Below are 5,476 nucleotides of genomic sequence, written 5' to 3'. Positions count from 1 at the left end.
CCTAGTTTCCTAGAAGCACAACTTTCAGCAAATGAATACAGCCTTCTCAATGATGAAGAGTTGGTAAGAATAGTTAACAAAGAATTTTCTTTCATGCCTTCATTTACCTCTGATTTTAAAAGTTTCAGATTTGAAGAAAATAAAGATAGACTTTTGCATGAAGTTTCTGTTGAAAATAATCTGATAGTTAATACATCTTCAGAACATGAAAAGTTGAATTTCATCGAAAATTTTGACAAAAATGATTTTCAAGTTGCAAAGGTTTGTGATGATACTATATTAGAATCTATGTGTCTTGAAGAAAAAGTGGAAACATGTTTTGTCAAATCTAAAAATATGATTGAAGAAATGATCAGCAAAATTGAAAGAGAAGTAAATGAGGATTATATTTTAAATTGTTGTCTTTCGGAGAACTATCCTAAAACAAACATGTTGGCTACATTATGCTTTAGTGGTCATCATACTGAATCTGAAGATGTAGCAATAACGGATGATGAAAAGAAAGGAATTCCAAAAGATAATGAGGTATTGCAGCATTATGAAGAAGATAGTGAATCTGATTATAATCCTCCTAGTCTGGAATACTCTTCCATAATAAATCCAGTTATTGAAGTTGTGAATTCAAATGAGCATCTTGTTGTAGAAAATGAAAAGGATGTCTCGACTTGGATGGACACTGTAGCAAATAAGGAATCCTTCAATTTCAACCCCATTTTGAAATCTGAAGTGGTTAATGATAAAGCATGTGATTGGTATGATGCTACTTCACTTCCGAAAGCTTTTCAATTTTTTGATTATGTTCGTTCTGATTTGAAAGATGATATCTTTGCTAAGAGTGGTAATGGAGTAAACGGATGTGAGTGTTTTCAAGCATTGCATTTGGAATTGCTTGGATATCCTACCAGTCTAGATTTGAATATTGATATCTTTGTTATAAGAGTGGTTGAGGATAACAAATGTAAGTATGATTCAGTGATGTTTTCAGAGTCCAATGAGTTTTCTTCTTCACAAAAAAAGATGGAGCATGTGAAAGATAGTATGCAAATAAATATAGACCAATCAGAACTATATGATGAGGCATGGTTGTTTAGCAAAGTTCTATGGGTTACTATGTTACAAATAGCTTTTGGACTCAAATTCAGTAGTCAAGGATTGGCCAGAAGATATCAATGTTGTTGCAAGCTAGTGAAGCATTCTCACCTGTGCCGAAAAGGTTCATATTTCTCTCTTCCTATAAATGGTCATGTATGAATCTTTCTTTGCTTTTGGTCCTGTTGGTGAGGTCTCCTCACCTTTTTTAAATAAGTTTTCTTTACAGTTTTGGTGTGTCTAGTGTAGTTTTTCCTTGCTAATTAGATGGTTATTTTCTCTCACTTTGTTTCAGTCTGCCCTGCTCCCCTCTGCCCTCCCTGTATGCTACTTCTTATTATTTCCTTGGTCTAGACTCTGCAACCCAATGCTTAAGGCACTTTCTTAACCAGAGATGCTAGATTCTTTATGCACTTTGCAGTACATATTCCCCAGTCGGAGCCAACTATTGCCTGACTTTAACTCACCCAATTTTTTTGGCAATATTGGAGTCATGTAGTCAGGTCTAGTTAGTTTTGTGTCTAGGTCTAAGTCCTTCATAGGTAGGCCATCCTTGTCGAGTTTCCCTCTTTCTTGCCTTCTCATTCATAAGCTAGGTGGTTGGTTTAAGTGTCGTCATGTTGGGTAGGTGATAGTTCCCACCCAGCAAGGATATCATGTTTTATTGAAGATCTTCTCAAATAAAGGATATAGAAGTCTTTCTTATTTCAGAGATTCATGGAGCAGTATGTGCAATCCGAAAAGACATTTGATTACTAAAGGTTCTACAAATTTGGAAGATCTCCAGGTGATCAAAGTACCATTATATCTTATCTGATATCAATAGAGGTCTCATTTCAAATAAGTGACTAGATTTGAAACAAAGTTTTAAAGTGTAAATTGCATGAAAGACTAATCTTTTGAAAATTTCTCAATACAAAATGGCTTTTGAAGAATGACACATTTGAAGAAGCCGAGCTCTTAAAAGATATAGCTACTTGAATGTTACAATTTGTATATGTATTACATTGTTAATGGTGTTGAGATTCAAGAACGTCTGATCAATTGATTTCAAAATTAAATTGAAGTGTGGGATAGTACCAATGACTTGCATAGGAGTATCATTACAATGGTGATATACTTAATATGATATCATTACAGTTTGTGATTAGAAAATGCATCAATATAATCGTTGTGCATTAAAAAGAGGTCTCTTCCTAAACTTTGTTTTAGCTCTTGCTCAAGCTCAAAAGCATGCTTTTTCCCTCAAAGTATGTCTTAATGAAGTTAGTCTTCATAACATGCAAGTTTAAAAGGACAGCGATGCAAAAATGGCCATTAGAATGCAAGGCATAACCACATAGAGCATGTTCGACAATCAAATATGGTCAATGCTTTCAATGAAAGGAAGGTGCGAGTCGATTCTCCAAGTCTCTATAAAACCAATTAATAAAATGGAATGTAAAGTGGTTGAAGACTAAAGCAGATATTGCTTGGTAGATTTTTGAGTTCCAGCTACTCCATTGAGGTTGCGCACCTATTTTTTCAAAACCCGCTAGCGTCCATTTTTATGATTTCGAGTTATTTTCAAAAACTAAGGATTTGGGTCTTCTTAAAATGGTTCAATTAACATTTTCTATTCATATCATATACCTTGAAAATGTGTGCAAAGTGTTGAGGCAACAAATCCAAAATTAGGTGCTCCAAGATCATTTTTGCACCAGATTTTAAAAAACCCGCCAGTGGATATTCTAAATGATATCGAGTTCTTTGTTAATTCTAATCATCTATGCCATGTTTGAACGGTCTGAAGTACATTTTTGGGTTTCCAAGTATAGCTTGAAAATATCTCTAATGCTCAAAAGCAGATATTTCAAATTTTGGTGTGCAAAAGCCATTCTGCGTACCTGTAGAAGCCAAAACCCGCTGGCCTTCTTCTTGCACAATTCAGAGTTTTTTTTTTTTTTTTAAAACAATTCACTTGGGTTGTATTAAAATGATATGAAGAAATTTTTCTCTTCAGAGAGTTCGACATGAAAATGTGTGGAAGGTGTCGATGCGAGATTTTCATTTTCAGATGTGTCGAAGGTGTATTGACGTTATATCCAAGTTCGCAGGCAAAGAGAGGACATCGATGTAATAAGACTTGATGATAATGATGGATAAAAATGACATATGCTTCAAGTGGCCTCAACCACAAGAGCTCAAAGATCCATCAGAAAGTTAGAAGGAGGATCCTCATCAGACCTTACAACGTGAAAGTTCCATTTCTTGTGGGAGATTTGAGAATGATTCTCTGGCATGGGGAAAATGGTCTTCCATTTTCACAAAATAGATACCTAGAAGAAGTGCAAAGATTTTCTACTTCAGGGTCAGTTATTCAGAAGAAAGCTTATTTTGAAGCTTATTTCGAGAAAATTGGAACTAAAAAGGCTCTGGAACAATAGGCTTAGTTGGAGTCTCAATCAAGGATTGAAAGTAATTATAATGAAGATCGCATGATTGATCATAGTTATAATGAAGAACAATATCTAGAAGCATCACCAGATTAGAATGATGAAGAGTTTACATTTTCTCATTCAGTTGATTTTGATAATTCATCTCACCATACAGATACAGAGGAAGGGAGTTTTATTATAGTTGATCCAAAGAGTGGCATATCAGTTGGTCAAATAGAGGACCCAAGTACATATATACCTCAAGCAATGAACGATTCTAAGCAAGAACATGTGTATTCATAGGTAGTTGCTTCAAACAATAACCTAGAAATGGAAAATGGCAAACAAAGAAAGATTAAGAGAAAGCCTGCCTCTTGAACTGCTCCTGCACTGCGTTTACATCAAATTTGTCTTCGAGACTCTGCCAAATCTTGCCAGGGGATTTGTTGAACATACATAGCTCTCTTCCATTAACACCCAAATCTATTATTTTTATTTGACTAGTTGCCTCTATATAGTTTCATTCACCCAACATACTCATCAAAAACAAATTAAAATGTTTTCATTCGAGTCGTACTAGGTATTGTGGTTCCTCTCGTCATTTCTTTGGGTGTCTTTTCAATTCTAATATGGAGGCATCAGGAGAGGGCTCCACGACGATCGATGGTGAGACTTCCAGATCCGTCAGGCTCTTTTCTAAGAATGTACAGCTAAATCGAGTTTAAGATTGCAGTGTAGGGTGCAGGGAACTAGCAGTGCCATTCAGTTGTAGATCATTCAATGAGACATTCTCAAAACTGAACTACCTTATTTTGAAGTGGGTGTAGCAAATATCCCATATCAAATATCATCACCTCTTACATTCAAGCTCCTATCACACAAACCGATTTTTAGATGTGCCATTATCATGTTCCAGAGAGAGTTTTCCATGCGGCTTGTTGCAAAACCCAGAGAGAATTTATATTGTTTCCTCTCGGTGAATACTCAGTTGTTGGCTCGTGCTTCACATCTATTGAAAGTTTTAAGAAAAAAAATTCAGGCTGCCACAAAAAGTTGACTCCTCTATGGTTCGAATTGAGCCACGGAGTCCTCTTCCTCCAATTAGTTTCAAGGAGTGGGATGGGATGCTTCGTCTCTATTTTAGTCACAAAAATAAAACTTTTGGGGCAATTTTTAAGCATAAAAACATCTTAACATTGTTGGAGAATAACTATAAGACATTTCAAGCTTTGCAAGAAGCATGTTCAAAGCCTAACGAATAACCAGTCGGGGATGTGTCAATTTTGGGTGACTCTGCCAATGAATCTAGTATGGAAATTGATGTTGGGAATGATCAAGACATGGAGGTTGATGAAGCTAATATGTAGGAAGGGACATGTCAATTTAAAGATAACATACTTAATATTTAGTGAGAAGGCAATTTTGAAGATAAGAGATCTTCCAATCTTACTCAAGATGATTTCTTGCATCTTTTATCCCTCTTTAACAAGGCTGAATTTGAAAGGTTCCAATTTTAGTAACCGAGAACACATGATTGATCAAGATAAATGGAGAATCTAAAAAGACAAATAGGAAAAGGGGAATTAGAAAGAAGCAGTTATGAAACCAAAGGTCATCATGCAAAAACTGAAAAGTCATCGGAGGGAAACCAAATAAGGGCTGAAGGAGATTATTTATTGAAAATCTTTTCCTAAGCCAAAAGGGGGGCTTCCTTTCGAGATACAGTCAGAGAGCTTAAGGGAAGGAAAAGACATTTTTAGTTTAGATTTTCCATTTCATTGCATGTAGGGGGTTCTTCTTCTTTTGCATACAGTCGGAGAGCTAGAGTAGAGGGGAGAGCATTCAATTTTTCTTTTGCATTTTCATTCATGCATTAGAGATGGATATTTTGGTTCTTTGTAATAGACTTGGCTATAGATTGTAAGAAAATGTAATCCCAGTATTATGTTTCTTGTGTTCAAAACAAGAAA

General features: G+C 35.4%; 1 pseudogene; it reads left to right on the top strand.

Moving 5' to 3' along the window:
- Positions 1-429: 429 nt before the first annotated feature.
- LOC149546455 (ribosomal RNA small subunit methyltransferase pseudogene) lies at positions 430-5,023 on the top strand (annotated as a pseudogene).
- Positions 5,024-5,476: the final 453 nt, after the last annotated feature.

The sequence above is a fragment of the Cupressus sempervirens genome, chromosome 7 (assembly GCF_028749045.1).
Source record: "Cupressus sempervirens isolate cs-2001-9-10 chromosome 7, ASM2874904v1, whole genome shotgun sequence".
NCBI classification, from domain to species: Eukaryota; Viridiplantae; Streptophyta; class Pinopsida; order Cupressales; family Cupressaceae; genus Cupressus; species Cupressus sempervirens.
This window is presented reverse-complemented; position numbering and strand designations above follow the sequence as displayed.